The 18,983-nt window shown below is 33.3% G+C and overlaps 1 long non-coding RNA gene across 1 annotated transcript; it reads left to right on the top strand.

Annotated features, from left to right (window-relative positions):
* Window positions 1–388: 388 nt before the first annotated feature.
* On the top strand, window positions 389–8,708 carry LOC140141871 (uncharacterized). The gene is made up of 8 exons (XR_011857473.1): window positions 389–1,325; window positions 3,378–3,554; window positions 4,104–4,258; window positions 4,596–4,757; window positions 5,155–5,300; window positions 5,762–6,323; window positions 7,072–7,201; window positions 8,398–8,708. It is a non-coding gene; the product is annotated as an uncharacterized lncRNA (long non-coding RNA).
* Window positions 8,709–18,983: the final 10,275 nt, after the last annotated feature.

The raw sequence follows: 18,983 nt of genomic DNA, 5'->3' as shown, positions 1-18,983 counted from the left end.
GTCTTGTATCCGTTAAGTGTTCCCGACTCAGTAGTCCAGCTGCAGAGAAAGGCATGTATGATGGTTTTGCCAGTTTTATGAAACATGTTCTTTGCTGATTATTATTCTATGGGTGATGCAGAATGAACAAGGTCCATTATCAACCCTGGGAAATTTGATACAGGAGTCAAAATACAAAAATTTTGTTAAATCAGGAATGTCAAAAGAATTTGGACCAAAATTTGACCAATTTGGAACTCCTGATTCGGGTTTAAAAATCCTGATTCGGGTTAAATCATGTAACCTAAGAATTAACAAGTTGCAGCTGGACTATGCACCTACCTTGAAGTGGTTGTCGGGCTTACGGTTGTGACTTGATCTAAACATACAATTAAGTGGTCTTAACAAAAACCAGTTAACATGGTTAAAGCACAGATGTTTTCTCTTTCAATTTATGTTAAAGTATACTGAAAGAAAAGCAGTTAATGGCCGCCTTTGTTTACATCTGGTCACAATTAACCAGAGGGTGCTATATATTTGTCTGTTTGTTTGTTTATTTGTTTAACCAGTCAGTCTGAATGAATGCTTTGGTCCTGGTGGGACCATCGCTCAAGCCAAGCTGTCAGACTTATAATATATGAATGCTGGCCTGTATGAAGAGAAAAGAAAGAAGGAAGAGAGCAAGGAAAATAATGTCCATTCCCAACAAATTTGTACAATTTTGCTCTTGGCACTTGGGTCAAGAAGTATATGGTGGGGTGTATGTGTGTGTGTGTCTTATATAGGGTTGGGGAACTTGAATAACCTGGTATATCTGGGTCTAAACTTCCAGATTCCAGATGACCTACATGAATCTGTGAGTTAGCTTCTGTGACCTTTGTCACTACATTGTCATATCAAACACTCCATATTTATTAAATATGTGAAGGATATTATTAACACTGGATCCACTCAACTTGTCTTCTTGTAACCCTTGTGAAGTCACATGATTAAAAGTATCCATTCATTCAACTAATTCAACCATTATCTCATCTTTGGGATTTTTGCAGGTACACTGAATATCAACAAAATACGACTGCTGGTGCTGGACTCCTTTTGTGTAGCATGCAGAAATCATGAAGTGAAGCTGTATGACCCAACACATACCATAACTAGAAGTACTAATAGAAGAGAGAGTCCGTCCTGAACCTCATCAGTGGATACAGTCTTTCACTATTGTAGAGAACCAATACTTCCATGCCATTCTCAAGCTCTGGTAAACCCGCTACATGTACATCACTGTTGCCTGTTCAAAAGATGATCAAGATTGAAGAGGAGGTCAAGACAAATAACAAAAAGAAACTGAGGTAAGACATACCCAGAAAACATTGGTTTCTACATTGTTCACAAAATGTTAGAAAAGGTTGCCAGAAAACATCTGTTATGTTGGGTTATATTTACAAAGGGTATATAAAAAGGTATAAATCGTTTTCTTAACATTCAAAAATATTTTGTGAAAACTTGCTACAAAATATTATAGCATAATTTTATTTAAGTGTTGACAAAATATTTATCAAATTTTTGCCAGTTGGAAATATTTTACAATAACATTTTTGACAAAAGTTCTATTGTAGTGTGTTTTCATACAAAACGTTTTAATGACCCAACATTAACACTGCTATTAACATTTGATGCTATTAACATGTTTTCACAAAAACTAAAACCATTGTAACCTGTTTAAAACATTGTAAAAACGTTTTGTGTGCTGGGATTTCATGAAACTCATAATTATGAATTGCCAATTTAATGTTCAACCATTTATAGACATTGCATTTAAGGAGACATTGCATGCATAGTCAAAATTTTGAGCCATTTATAAGGCGTAGAAAGGCATAACTGTGAGTGGCTGAAATGTTGGTTTGCACATGTCACACAGGGCTGTTGCCATGGGGGTGTGACACCCCTGGCAATCCCTAAAAAGGGAATAGAGGAAGGAAGGGTGAATGGGAAGAGAGAGGAGGGGAGGGGAGGGAAAGAGAGGGGAGGGGGAGTGGTACAAGGAGTTAGTGTCTCTCACATCACATGAGAGCAAGGGGATAAAAACTACAATAAGTTTGTAATTTGGGCCGGTATATTGTATATTGTTGGCCTACAATGATGTTGGCCAGGCGCATTGAGCTGATGTGGACAAATTTTGCACGTGCTTCTTGCGCACTGGCTCTGTGTTATTTACCTTTATTTGGGCTTAAATTGTCTGAAATATAAAAATTTTCTGCACTTAGCGTGCAAATGTCTCAAATCGGAATAAAATATGCTCGTCTCTACCGCTATCGATCTTAGGCCCGGGGGGCTCAATACAAATGACCATACGGGGACGTGCCGCAAACATGGGTAGCATTTTCAGCCTTCTGGTATATCAAAACTAAGACAATTTTGGGTAAATTCGGCCGAAAATTTTGACTTCTGGTATATCAATGGGTCCAAATTTTTTGGAAAATTGGTATATTTATGGGTCTACTTCCAAAATCTCAGCGGCACGTCTCTACCAAAACCAAACTTGAGTACCCCCCCCCCCCCCCGGGTCTTAGGCCTATAAAAGTATGCCCCCCTATCTTTAAATCAAAACAAGGCTACTTGAGTGCATATGTCTTCCTCACGGTGAGATTGGGGGCCTCCAAATTTTGGCCTGGCCCAGGGCCCCAAAAAGGGTAAATCCGGCACTGCATGGTCAGGATGGCAAGTCAATGTCCTCTCCTACTCAGTTGATAGAAATGATAGAAAATTTTTGTGCGCTTTTCCTGGTAGTGGGACAGCTTGGAAAAAACTTGGGTTACAGTTGTGGGAGAGGGATGACTTCAATCCAATTAGCCAGGGTGGCAATTATGTTGCCATGCACATGTGCCAGCAAAAAGTAAATCGGGCCATACCAGCAAAATTTATTTCTCAACACCAGGAATGGTCTAGCGATGGCCCTGATGTCACACTGAAAGGTGGTTATGTTATCAAATGTACTTAAGTACATGTTGGACTATTCAGGCCCGTACACAGGATTTCATTTGGGGGGTGCTGATTTTGAAAAAGTGGACCTTTTTCCAGGGAAGGGGGCGATTTTGTGAAAAGTGGACTAAATTTTGACCTTTTTGTCAAAAAAAGCGTAAAACACCTTTTTTTTTTTTTTTGTTGTTGAAATTTTGGGCCTTTTTGTATACTTTTCCAAATTGCACCCCCCTGCGTACGGGCCTGGGACTATTAGTAAATCACATTCACACACAGGGACCGAGCTTGCTTAGTATTAGATACTAGCTAATCTTTGCAAAAGCAAAATTATATAATGCATTACTTCAAAATTTCCTGTAATATTTAGTCATGTCTATAGTTAGATTAAAATTATTAATACACTGAATTATTTGAAATTACAGGTTTAATTTCCTCAGGCAGGTAATCCCATTAGTGATGTAGATGACAATCCATAAAAAGATGACGAAGATGACTGGCTTGATATGGCAGAGTATGATGCATCAGTGAACAACACGGTATCAACAACTGTGGCCAATGCATGTTTTGCTAATAGATACACTCAAGTCAATGACTCTAAGGTATGCAAAAATGTTCATAGAAGATGTTGTTGTTGAAAACAAACAAGTTGTTTAATTGTGTATGTATAACTAAGCCAATGATGCATGTTCTTTAAGGATGCAATAACTATGAGCCCTGGGAGGGTAAAATTGTGGGGGGAGATCTTTTTGCAGGCCGAGAGGGGAGGATTAGCCACTTGCAGTTTTATGCAGCCTCGAACTGGCAGCATACATGAATGGGAATTGAACCAGTCATATACATTCTGTGGGTTACGTAATTCTTCCTTTCATGTATGCTGCCAGTTCGAGGCTCTCCCGCCATATAGTGCATAATGGCGGAACCTGCAAGTGGCTGAAATAGGGGGTATAACAGCCTTTGCATCGGGGCTAAGAGTAAAATTGTACAAAATGGTGTTTGGGAGTGGTCTTCTCTCCTTTCTCCTGCACTATTTTCTTCCATTTCTTGCTTTGTTTATCAAAGCTATCTGGGCCAACATGGTAGCTAGAAATATACTAATAAAAAGAATACATTGTTTAATATTGCTTTTTTCTTTTCAATCTTTCGTTTAGGGCCTATAGGCATCTTTCCACACCTATTGCTAAGGCATCAAAATAAAGGAGTTTGCTACACACCTCAACCATGTTCAAGAAGGCTCTGATGACCGAAGGAGCATGATAGTCCCACTGCTCTCACTTTACTATATAAATGGACAAAACAGGATGAGGTAAAAGCATAATCATTTCCAAATGTTTCGGGCTTGGATGATCTAGTCTGCATTTTATCTATGAAATTTTATAGGACTCTATGGGTTTTCTATGCATCAGATGTCTAATCTAACTTCTAGACAATATCATCTGAAGTTCCGGTCCATGAGAGTATCACCAAATGTGTACAAATACAGTTTCTTTATCAATACCATATCAGAGTGGAATAACCTCCCATCATCTGTTCTAGAGTCTTGCAGCATTCTATACTTCAAAACTGCACTATGTAATAATGTAATGTATGTTTAATCTGTATTCACGTATAAATATCCCATTATATTATCTTAATCCCATTAGTGATGAAGATGACAATCCATAAAAAGATGACGAAGATGACTGGCTTGATATGGCAGAGTATGATGCAGCACTGAACAACACAGTATCAACAACTGTGGCCAATTTCTATAGCACTCTACATGCATTTAACCAATAGATACACCCAAGGCAATTGACTTTAAGGTATACAAAAATGTTCATAGAAGATGTTGTTGTTGAAAACAAACAAGTTATTTAATTGTGTATGTATAACTAAGCCAATGATGCATGTTCTTTAAGGACATGTGCAATAACTATGAGCCCTGGGGAGGGGAACATGGGGGGGGGGAGAAATCTTTTGGCAGGCTGAGAGGGGGTTTTGGCAGGCCCATAGGGGTATAACAGCCTTTGCATCGGGGCTAAGAGTAAAATTGTACAAAATGGTGTTTGGGAGTGGTCTCTCTCCTTTCTCCTGTACTATTTTCTTCCATTTCTTGCTTTGTTTATCAAAGCTATCTGGGCCAGCATGGTAGCTAGAAATATACTAATAAAAAGAATACATTGTTTAATATTGCTTTTTTCTTTTCAATCTTTCGTTTAGGGCCTATATGCATCTTTCCACACCTATTTGTAAGGCATCAAAATAAAGGAGTTTGCTACACACCTCAACCGTGTTCAAGAAGGCTCTGATGACCTAAGGAGCATGATAGTCCCACTGCTCTCACTTTACTATATAAATGGACAAAGGTAAAAAGCATAACCATTTCCAAATGTTTCGGGCTAGGATGATCTAGTCTGCATTTTATCTATGAAATCTTATAGGACTCTATGGGTTTTCTATGCATCAGATGTCTAATCTAACTTCTAGACAATATCATCCTCTGAAGTTCCAGTCCATGAGAGTATCATCAAATGTGTACAAATAGAGTTTTTTTTTTCAAATACCATATCAGAGTGGAATAACCTCCCATCATCTGTTCTAGAGTCTTGCAGCATTCAATACTTAAAAACTGCACTATGTAATAATGTAATGTAACTTATAATGTTTAATCTGTATCCACGTATAAATATTTGTGTTTTCATGGGGAAGTATACAGATGTGCCTTTGATTTGATATGACTTTGGAAATGGTAAAACCTTTGACAATTGCTTTTTGCCAAAAATGAGCAGCAGGTCTTAAATGAATTTTAATGTTCTTTTCTATGTAGATTGTGGAGGTACATGTGGAATACTTTGCACTGAGAATAGCTTTTGATGGAAATAAAGAGGAGCTAGGATTCCACCTGGAAAACAGGTGAAGCAGGAGAGTTGGACCGGTGGTGGTGACAGACTTTGATTTTGCTGACGACATTGCACTGTTGTCTGAGGAAAACAACAAGCACAAGAACTGCTTCACAGAGTTGAGACTTCAGCGGCAATAGTGGGCCTGAAGATGAATGGAAGTAAAACAAAGTTCATGTCTTACAATAACAAGAGAGAAAGCATCACAAATGACGGTGTATAGTACTAGAGGGGGTCGATGATTTCAAATACCTAGGCGCAAGTACATATGACAAATGCAGACCTATATGGAGATCTTCCAAAAATAAGCCACAAGATCAGGGAAAGAAGAATCCGGTTTGCTGGCCATTGTTCTAGAAGCGAGGAGCCCGCATCATAAATGGTTCATTGGAGCACGGGAGGCGGAAACACTCGATTGGAAGCAGCTAGCAGACTTCAGGACATCAATGGAGAACAGAAAGTTTGAGGACACCACTCGAAATAAGTCAAGTAAGTAAGTCAAGTGGAAGATATTTGTGGATTTTAAATGGAATAGCCCATTGCATGCTTTCACTTTCAACAGAGTGGAGTCTACCACTGATCACGATTACACGCTTGAACCAGTCAGTGAGTGTAGAGGTTTGTTGTGACAAAAGCATGGTAATAATCATGGACAAATAATTTGCGTAGAAAAAAATAGCAAATTGTGTGGAACTTTTACACATAAAACACACAATATAAAACACAGGAAGAAAAAACATATAGCATATCTTTTTTAAATGCATTTGTGTGTGCTGTTTCAACATAAATCAAAGTTTCTTTGCAACGCTTGATAGAGACAGATTAGCAAATGATTGGCATGACTGTGATGATTCAAAATAAGGACCGGTTTCATTTACATTTCATACAGAATTGCGCGGAAATTTGCGAAATAAAATTGCCAAGGAAAGGAAAATTTTGTAGTAAGGCACAAAAATCATTGGACCTTGGTTATAATAGACTCTTGCTTTCTGCATTGTCAAATGTCAATGAATAGCGAGTTTTGCACATATATAGCTTCCTCATCCATGGAGAAATAAGGAGAAAGCCTGTATGCACCGCTATCAAACTTTGAAATGTTTACATATTTACAATACTCAGTGGCAACAACACAATGTATTGGAATCATCAGCCCGTCTTGTATAGCATTTGTGCATGTATTAAATGTACTTCTTCTATGGCTACTGACAAGCTTTGTATTTTTTTGCCTTGCAGGCAGAATTCTTTCTACCTGAGAAATTTCATAGGTTCTGGGTCGAAGAACTTTACCAACCTCAACATTGGCATATTTCTGTTAGGCGGTATCCATTAATCTTGATCATTTGTTTGAATGATCTGTGGAATTCCTGGTGAGATAATCTTAGCAACTTTTTCAATTCAGGCTTTTTAGGTTTAGAATCTACAAGATTCTTTCCTTTTTTCGTGTCAAAGTTAATCAAGGCATTATCTATGTATTAGGCCATATATTCCATTCAATATCACACTACCCTGTGGAAGATTTTGGAAATATCTACCACAAGGGGGTTATGAATTTCAAATGCCAGAAACATGTACATTAGCAGCTTTATTTGAAACTCATCCTCCTTCAGTTAAAGATTAAGGTTAAATCTTTCTCAGAGGGTGTATGAAATCCAAATGGAGCTGCTGCCGAATGTGTTCATTCCATTTGAAATTGATATCCCCTGTGGAAGATATTTGCAAAATCTAACAGGGTTGGTGTGGATTTGGGTTACTCCCTCATGTAATTATACACGAAATTAGGGTTAGGGTTAGTTTAGGGTTAGGATTAGGGTTTGGGTTAGGATTAGGGTTAGGATTAGTTTACATGAAATAATTACATGAAGGATCGACCTGGATTTGGATAAAGGTTGCTTTCCAAGTGACTAACATGCAAACTATACCTAATACATAGTACATGCATAAACTTGCTTAATATATTCAGTTGTTGAAATTTGTTGAAATATCCAACAAATCAGTTAATGAGGCAAGTGATAATTTATAAATTAAAGTGAAACACAATGTCTTCCCCAGTCCCTTCAAATTCAATAAATGAAAAACAAAACCCACAAGAATCATGCAGTTGTTTTTCAAATCCAAGCAATATTTTAAAATTACTTTGTATTATTCAATACATAAGAAAAACATTTGTAAATAAAGCGAAAAAATGCAGTAATGCATCAAGCTAGTGATGTGTAATTTGTCATTGCTATCAGCAGTAGATAGCAAAAATTACTGCAAATGATACCATGTTAATTAGCTGTTTGCAAAGTCAAAATAGTTTTAAAATGGAAACAAAACAGTTATTATAGCAACTAGTACAAGGATCCAAATTTATGATATATGATACAAAATAAAAATGTCTGCAGAGTGCATCTCTTGATACCTTCCAAGCAAAACAAGAATTTTAAAAATGAAAAAGTGGCAAGATTCTTAAAGAAATACATTAGAAAAGGCTGGAAACAGAAAATATATGGTCTTGATTATACAAATATGAACTGGATGTGATAAAAATTTGACTAAGCTTTTAAAATGTGTTTTATTTCAGAGATGCCTGGTATAGGGTGATCTACATTGTATATAGTTGGCAATTTTCTGCAAATTTCTCTGTTTTTTCTATCATGCATAAGGTGCCTTCACCTGACCTTCATCATTGCAAAAAGTGGAAAGTTCTGAAGTTAGTCATTGTACGAGTTGTCTGAGTCGGTGCACAAGGTTGAACAACACAAAATAAAAAGGAATGGTAAGACTGCATGGGAAAAATGCAAATATTTAGGCACTTATCTGGACACATCAGATGATATAAAGAGGAGAAAGAGACTGGCCATGGCAGCAAATGGAGTGAAATAAACAAAACAAGAGACCAAAGTGATTTGAACATCTAACAAGACTAACCAAAAGAAGCAAATCAAGTCAAATCAAGTTTTGATTGGATCAAAGCAGATGACAAAAGCATTTTGACCTCTGACCTAACTGCCAAGAGAGTTGTCATTGGCTGGGATGCCAAGTTGAGTGTAATCGATGATGATTATAGTTGACGTTCATGAAAATGAGAAAGATTTTGAAATAAAGGGTTCACCAGTTCCCTCATAATTGTTTTACCAAATTAACAAATTATTAATTATCATAAGCATTTTTGGCCACACATTGTTTGGTCACAATGGCTCATGTAAGAAAAGATGCAGTTTTGAAAGTTGTACTTTGGTCCATTCAACTTTCAAACAATCCAGCAGGTCTGACATACTGTAGAATACATTCTGCATGATTTGTGAAATTAAAATGTTCCAAACTTTGATGCAATGTTTGACATTGTGAATTGGACCATGTGTAAAATAAAACCGACCACCAATAATTTATTTTTTACCCTCAATAAAGAGAGATTACTATAATAATTTGTAGAATATTTTCAAAGTTTATGAACAACTTAGGGAACTTAGAACCTGTGAACCATTTCTATGTAATGTGATCACAATAAAGAATTGTCAGCAACTTGCCACTTCATTTTATTTCCTGACATTCTCATCATTGTGTGAAAGTTCATCTGTGTTGGTAGACTTCATAATTGTAAATTTAAACTTATGATCTCAACACAAAATTAAGACGTACCTCAAATTTTCGGTCACAACTTTGACCTTCATCTGGAGACTGGCAACCCAAGTTTCTCAGAACACTGTTGTCCGAGTACTACCTCGTCGGAAGTCTCCCAGCACATCCACATTGAATCCCCCGGCCACCAAGTTGATTTGGATGAGGTCAAAATCCTCGACCGGGACGCTAGATACTTTGAAAGGGGTGTGAAGGAGTCAATTTACATCAGAGTCTACCAACCATCTCTCAACCGCGACGGGGGCCGATACAAGTTACCCAGAGTGTACGACCGGGTTTTGGGGTCAAGTGTCCAAAAGGTCACTGATTCCAAACTTGGGTTGCCAGTCTCCAGATGAAGGTCAAAGTTGTGACCGAAAATTTGAGGTACGTCTTAATTTTGTGTTGAGATCATAAGTTTAAATTTACAATTAACTCATCATTAACTCTTCCTATACGTTTGTACAGGAGCCAAGCATTGTTAATCGGTGATGAATCCATATAGTCCAATAGCATATAAGTGAACGCACGTAAAATTCATCATGCCTGGAACTTTTGTGTAACATGGAGGTAGCAGCCATCTAAACATTATCGCTTTGTTCTTCAGTTTTATTGCTATAATATCAACTGATTGAGTGGCAATGACAAGCTGACATTCAGAGTGAAAGAATCATGTGAATTTAATGATCTTTAGCTTGTTTTCGTTGTTGAAACTATGTTTCACTGTTGTTCAGCACAGATTAACAACTCGCGTTCGCCGTGTCTGTGTGGTTTACTACGAGCTAAAGCTGCCCTTGCGAAGTAAACCATGCGGATGCATCATTGTTAATCGGTGATGAACAACAGTGAAACATGATTGAATCCCGCTTTAAATGTATAGTAAACTATATTTGAAGTAGTTTGGAACATATTTTTGTTAGTTCCTACAATTTACATTAATATTAAAGCCATAATATACAATCTTTTAAAATGAATTGGCTAATTTTTTTCAAACCTGATATTTCAGCATATTTGTAATGCTAATTGGATTTAGCCAATTTCATTGGACTAGCAGGAAAACACAGCAATTTTGTAATTAGTCTTAATTAAGACATTAAAACCACCCACAGAACAACACAGTTCAGATAGTAAGTGGTATTTCTTTCATTTTACCTTATTCTTTTGACTTAAAATGACCAGAAAAACATAATATATGACAAAGAATAACAGGATTGAAATTTGACCAAAATCATATACGCTATTATGGCTTGGTCATGAAAGTAAGAGCAGTAAACATCATTTGCTATTGTCAATCACAGTCTACCAAAGATAACAATTCTGTGTTTTCATTTGTAATTATTATCTCATGTGGCTTTTGCATTTGATGTTGTTAACATTTTGAACTTGGTTCCTTTTAAAGCTTTTTAATGCAGTCATGGTCTGCAGGCCCATAACCATGTAATGCACCCTAGCTAGGAATAAATACGGACTCATTTCAAGTGGAGGTAATTTGAAATCATCACCATGTCACTTGGTTAAGGAGTTTTCTCTATTCCTAAACCATGTGAGTTAAGAATGACTTGAAATGACCTCTTCAAATGGGTCTGGTATTTATTCCTAGACATTATGAAAAAGAGAAAGTCCATGTTATGTCAAGAAATGGCCAATTTCTTGACTTTTACTTGATTTTGTCTTGAATTTCCTGCAGAATTTAAGATTTAAGATTCAAGTCAAAAGTCAAGTAAATGACCGCTTCTTGACAAAAGGTGGATTTTCTGACTTGCTAGTGGTGGCAGCCAAAAAGTGCATCCCTTTGATATAATTTGACATTTCAAAAGTTGCAAATTCAAATTGAATATGAGGTGTTAATATAGCCAAGTGTGGACTGTTTTAATGTGGTTGTTTTAAAAATAAATAAGGTTCTAACAAAAGTTGTTAAAGAAAAAGGTTTCGTCTCAAAGCTTGCGTGTGCATTTGTAAAACCCCGAGATTTGAAAAAAAATGTATGAAAAAACCCCAACATTTTATATTTTTTCTCAAAATACCGAGTCGGGAATAGTAATAATAATAAAAAAAGAAATCACATTTCGCATTTGTTTTCAAGACAAACCTTTTTTGGCCTTATCTGAAAATATTGTTGCATTAATTACAGTTAGGCCTATTATCAACTTAAACAACTAAATAGATCAACTTGTCGATTTTTGAGATTATCACCATAATATATGAAAGGCTTAGAAAGAAAAGAATCTGTTTCATTTAGCGTGTTTAAAAAGCACCTTGCATTATCTTGCTTTCACCGTCATTTTAATCCTTTCGCCTTCATCAAGTCATTTCTACTGCGCTGTAAATGTAGGGTAACAATTCAGTACCCACATATTTAGGGATATTTAAATCTAATACATGATTGGTCCCTATTCACAATCCCTTAGGACCCGGTCTCCTTAAGACCTATGGAGGTTAGTTCTGGAGAAGGAACTTTTGGTACTTACATACCTTATTCCATATTATTTATGGGATCCTTCCCCAAGTCTAACCTCCATAGTTAGTTCAGGTCTAAAGTTAGGATTTATTTTAAATCCTTGAAATTTAGAGTATAAACCCTGTTTAATTGGCCTGACCGACCCAGATTTCACATTTTCTGGATTTTTTATTCAAAACATTTTTTTTTTGCCGAAACAAAACAAACACACAATTTGCATGCTCACAACTACTATATTTTGTACATGTCCATTCCATGATTAAGCATCGGGATATACTTCAGTTCCAAAAGCAAAATTTTAGATTTTTCACAATACCCTCAAAACAAATGATGCACAGTCATTAACGTCTAACATCATTATAACATCTAATTAATGAAATATTGCTAAATAGAATGCTCATTGTTCATAGGTCAATAAACATGTATCACTTGTTGGGAGTGAAATTGTACAAAATAATGCATACATACTGAGATGTTGATGCATCTAATGAAGGAGTCCAGAAGGTGCATGGGCGTGCATTGAACCCATCACCATCTACATTTTGTACCATTTCTCGAATGAGGTTGTCATAACTCATAATGTACAGAAATCAATTCTGCTTCAAATGCATTAACGGCCCCTTAAAAAAATACTGTTGAAACGCTCAAAACAGATCATCTGGAATCGGCGTTTTGAGCGTTTCAACAGTGTTTTTTGTGGGACATGAGAGCACATCAGACATCGAATTGCATTCTGAATACGAAGAATGTCTTTCTGATATCAAATAACAGTCCTCGAAGTAATTTTATAAATCTAATGATATATTCTTAAAGTGTATGTAGCTGGGAGGAAAAGCCGACGATCAATTGAAAATTTGGACCTTTCATATTGAAGATTGGGGTCTTTTTCCCAAAAGACCCCATTTTGTTGGTGTTTTGGGGAAAAATCCATACGAAAGGTCAAAATGTTCAATTGATAATCGGCTTTTCATCCCGCCTACATACACTTTAAGTATTAATCTGATGTGCTCTAATGTCCCACAATAAATACTGTCCAAACGTTCATACCCCATCCCTTAAGGGAGAGGGTAATATACTCTTTGGTACATGTTTATGATGACTTTTAAGCTCCACAACTGTATATACCTGCTATAATAGAATTGCATTACATGAAATCATTTTTCTCCACACATTTCCTGCTGCACATAATAGTACCATACCAAAGTTTTCATAACATATCCATATGTATGTAAATATTGTATGTAAATATTTCAAATATTGTTTGTGTTTATAAATGTTTACTCTTATTTTATGTAATAAAATATTCATTAACTTGGCATAATATCCTATTGTGATTCTTATGTGTCGCCTCCAATTTGGAATAATATGCATTAAATGTCGATAATTTTAATGCTTATCTTTAATTGAAATTTTAGGCCGATTTTTAAAATAATTATGTAAATTTATGCATAATTCATGATTATGTCAATTTCTGCTCATTTTAATTATCTTATTAAAATTTTAGGCTGATTTTTATTCATTTGTATGGGTACATCATTCATATACAGATTTCTAGACCCATAATTATGTAAATTTCTGCACAATGATGCAAATTTATGCATGATTATGATAATTTCTGCTCATTTTAATGGTTAATGCAAATTTTGCATGATTTAATTGAAATTTTAGGCCGATTTGGAATAATTTTGTATGCATACACCATTTCTATAGATTTATAGACCCATAATTATGTTAATTTATGCACACTTATGCAAATGTATGCATGATTATGCCAATATCTGCTCATTTTAAATTTTAATCTAATTGAAATTTTAGGCTGATTTTTATTCATTAGAATGTGTACATCATTCATATATAGATTTATATCCCCATAAATATGTAAATTTCTGCACAATTATGCAAATTTATGCATAATTGTGATAATTTCTGCTCATTTTAATGGTTAATGCAAATTTATGCATGATTTTATTTTAAATTTTAATCTTGAAATTTTAGGCTTATTTTTATTCATTTGCATTCGTACATCATTCATATACAGATTTCTATCCCCATAATTATGTAAAGTTATGCAAATTTATGCATGATTATAATTTCTGCTCATTTTAGTGATTAATTTAATTGAAATTTTAGGCTGATTTGTAATAATTTTGTATGCATACACCATTCCTATAGATTTCTAGACCCATAATTATGTTAATTTATGCACACTTATGCAAATTTATGCATGATTATGCCAATATCTGCTAATTTTAAAGTTTAATCTTATTAACATTTTAGACTGATTTTTATTCATTTGTACATCATTCATATACAGATTTCTATCCCCATAATTATGTAAAGTTATGCACAATTATGCAAATTTATGCATGATTATGATAATTTCTGCTCATTTTAATGGTTAATTTAAGTGAAATTTAAGGCTGATTTGGAATAATTTTTTATACGTACACCATTCCTATAGATTTCTAGACCCATAATTATATTAATTTATGCACACTTATGCAAATTTATGCATGATTATGCCAATAGCTGCTCATTTTATATTTTAATCTGAAATTTTAGGCTGATTTTTATTCATTAGAATGTGTACATCATTCATATACAGATTTCTATCCCCATAAATATGTAAATTTCTGCACAATTATGCAAATTTATGCATGATTATGATAATTTCTGCTCATTTTAATGGTTAATGCAAATTTATGCATGATTTTATTTTAAATTTTAATCTTATTGAAATTTTAGGATTATATTTTTTCAGTTGCATTCGTACATCATTAATATACAGATTTCTAGCCCCATAATTATGTAAAGTTATGCAAATTTATGCATGATTATAATTTCTGCCCATTTTAGTGATTAATTTAATTGAAATTTTAGGCTGATTTGTAATAATTTTGTATACGTACACAATTCCTATTGATTTCTAGACCCATAATTATTTTAATTTATGCATGATTATGATAATTTCTGCTCATTTTAATGGTTAATTTAATTGAAATGTTAGGCTGATTTGGAATAATTTTGTATGCGTACACCATTCCTATAGATTTCTAGACTCATAATTATGTTTATTTCTGCTCATTTTAATGGATAATGCAAATTTATGCATGATTTCATTTTAAATTTTAAACTTATTGAAATTTTGGGCTGATTTTTATTCATTTGTGTGCATACATCATTCATATACAGATTTCTATCCCCATAATTATGTAAAGTTATGCACAATTATGCAAATTTATGCATGATTATGATAATTTCTGCTCATTTTAGTGGTTAATTTAATTGAAATTTTAGGCTGATTTGGAATAATTTTGTATGCGTACACCATTCCTATAGATTTCTAGACCCATAATCATGCATAAATTTGCATAAGTGTGCATAAATTAACATAATTATGGGTCTAGAAATCTATAGGAATGGCGTACGCATACAAAATATTTAGGCTGATTTGGAATAATTTTGTATACGTACACCATTCCTATAGATTTCTAGACCCATAATTATATTAATTTATGCAAATTTATGCATGATTATGCCAATATCGGCTCGTTTTAAATTTTAATCTAATTGAAATTTTAGGCTGATTTTTATTCATTTGTATGCGTACATCATTCATATACAGATTTCTATCCCCATAATTACGTAAATTTCCGCACAATTATGCAAATATATGCATGATTATGACAATATCTGCTCATTTTAATGGTTAATTTAATTGAAATTTTTGGCTGATTTGGAATAATTTTGTATGCGTACACCATTCATATAGATTTCTAGACCCATAATTATGTTAATTTATGCACACTTCTGCAAATTTATGCATGATTATGCCAATATCTGCTCATTTTAAATTTTAATCTTATTGAAATTTTAGGCTGATGTTTATTTATTTGTATGCGTAGGCCTACATCATTCATATATACAGATTTCTATCCCCATAATTATGTAAATTTCGGCACAATTATGCAAATGTATGCATGATTATGATAATATCTGCTCATTTTAAGGGGTACTACACCCATGTGGTAAATTTGTGACTATTTTTGCATTTTTTTTCAAAAATAATTACACACTGGTAACAAAAAGTTAGCAAGGAATCAATTACTACACTGAAATTTCAGTGACTCAAGACAAGCGGTTCAGTTTATATGATAGAAAACGAGGTACATCCTAGCGGTACCTTATTTTTGATCATAAATAACAAACCGCTTGTCTTGGGTCACTGAAATTCAGTGTAGTAATTGATTCTTGCCCTATAATATACATAACTTTTGTTACCACTGTGTTATTAGTTTTTGAGAAAATGCAAAAATAGACACTAAATTATCGAGGGTGTAGCACCCCTTAATGGTTAATTTAATTGCAATTTTTGGCTGATTTGGAATAATATTGTATGCGTACACCATTCCTATAGATTTCTAGACTCATAATTATGTTTATTTATGCACACTTATGGAAATGTATGCATGATTATGCCAATATCTGCTCATTTTAAATTTTATTCTAATTGAAATTTTAGCCTGTTTTTTATTCATTTGTATGCGTACATCATTCATATACAGATTTCTATCCCCATAATTATGTCATTTTCTGCACAATTATGCAAATTTATGCATGATTATGATAATATCTGCTCATTTTAATGGTTAATTTTATTGCAATTTTAGGCTGATTTGGAATAATATTGTATGCGTACACCATTCCTATAGATTTCTAGACTCATAATTATGTTTATTTATGCACACTTATGCAAATTTATGCATGATTATGCCAATATCTGCTCATTTTAAATTTTAATCTAATTGAAATTTTAGGCTGATTTTATTCATTTGTATGCGTAGGGGAAAGTGGGGTATATGCCAGACTGTGGGGAATCCCGGACACGTGCACAATTATGCAAATTTATGCATGATTATGATAATTTCTGCTCATTTTAATGGTTAATGCAAATTTATGCATGATTTCATTTTAAATTTTAATCTTATTAAAATTTTGGAATAAATTTGTATGCGTACATCATTCATATACAGATTTCTATCCCCATAATTATGTAAAGTTATGCACAATTATGCAAATTTATGCATGATTATGATAATTTCTGCTCATTTTAGTGGTTAATTTAATTGAAATTTTAGGCTGATTTGTAATAATTTTGTATACGTACACCATTCCTATTGATTTCTAGACCCATAATTATTTTAATTTATGCATGATTATGATAATTTCTGCTCATTTTAATGGTTAATTTAATTGAAATGTTAGGCTGATTTGGAATAATTTTGTATGCGTACACCATTCCTATAGATTTATAGACCCATAATTATATTAATTTATGTACACTTATGCAAATTTATGAATGATTATGCTAATATCTGCTCATTTTAAATTTTAATGTTATTGACATTTTGCGCTGATTTTTATTTATTTGTATGCATACATCATTCATATACAGATTTCTATCCCCATAAATATGTCATTTTCTGCACAATTATGCAAATTTATGCATGATTATGATAATATCTGCTCATTTTAATGGTTAATTTAATTGCAATTTTAGGCTGATTTGGAATAATATTGTATGCGTACACCATTCCTATAGATTTCTAGACTCATAATTATGTTTATTTATGCACACTTATGGAAAATTGAAATTTTAGGCTGATTTTTATTCATTTGTATGCGTACATCATTCATATACAGATTTCTATCCCCATAATTATGTAAATTTCTGCACAATTATGCAAATTTATGCATGATTATGATAATATCTGCTCATTTTAATGGTTAATTTTATTGCAATTTTAGGCTGATTTGGAATAATATTGTATGCGTACACCATTCCTATAGATTTCTAGACTCATAATTATGTTTATTTATGCACACTTATGCAAATTTATGCATGATTATGCCAATATCAGCTCATTTTAAATTTTAATCTAATTGAAATTTTAGGCTGATTTTTATTCATTTGTATGCGTAGCACCCCCTTAATGGTTAATTTAATTGCAATTTTGGCTGATTTGGAATAATATTGTATGCGTACACCATTCCTATAGATTTCTAGACTCATAATTATGTTTATTTATGCACACTTATGGAAATGTATGCATGATTATGCCAATATCTGCTCATTTTAAATTTTATTCTAATTGAAATTTTAGGCTGATTTTTATTCATTTGTATGCGTACATCATTCATATACAGATTTCTATCCCCATAATTATGTAAATTTCTGCACAATTATGCAAATTTATGCATGATTATGATAATATCTGCTCATTTTAATGGTTAATTTTATTGCAATTTTAGGCTGATTTGGAATAATATTGTATGCGTACACCATTCCTATAGATTTCTAGACTCATAATTATGTTTATTTATGCACACTTATGCAAATTTATGCATGATTATGCCAATATCTGCTCATTTTAAATTTTAATCTAATTGAAATTTTAGGCTGATTTTTATTCATTTGTATGCGTACATCATTCATATACAGATTTCTATCCCCATAATTATGTAAAGTTATGCACAATTATGCAAATTTATGCATGATTATGATAATTTCTGCTCATTTTAATGGTTAATGCAAATTTATGCATGATTTCATTTTAAATTTTAATCTTATTGAAATTTTGGGCTGATTTTTATTCATTTGTATGCGTACATCATTCATATACAGATTTCTATCCCCATAATTATGTAAAGTTATGCACAATTATGCAAATTTATGCATGATTATGATAATTTCTGCTCATTTTAGTGGTTAATTTAATTGAAATTTTAGGCTGATTTGTAATAATTTTGTATACGTACACCATTCCTATTGATTTCTAGACCCATAATTATTTTAATTTATGCATGATTATGATAATTTCTGCTCATTTTAATGGTTAATTTAATTGAAATGTTAGGCTGATTTGGAATAATTTTGTATGCGTACACCATTCCTATAGATTTATAGACCCATAATTATATTAATTTATGTACACTTATGCAAATTTATGAATGATTATGCTAATATCTGCTCATTTTAAATTTTAATGTTATTGACATTTTGCGCTGATTTTTATTTATTTGTATGCATA

Source organism: Amphiura filiformis, chromosome 20 (assembly GCF_039555335.1).
Source record: "Amphiura filiformis chromosome 20, Afil_fr2py, whole genome shotgun sequence".
NCBI lineage: Eukaryota > Metazoa > Echinodermata > Ophiuroidea > Amphilepidida > Amphiuridae > Amphiura > Amphiura filiformis.
Note: the sequence above shows the minus strand (reverse complement) of the source record. Positions and strands in the feature narration are given on the sequence as shown.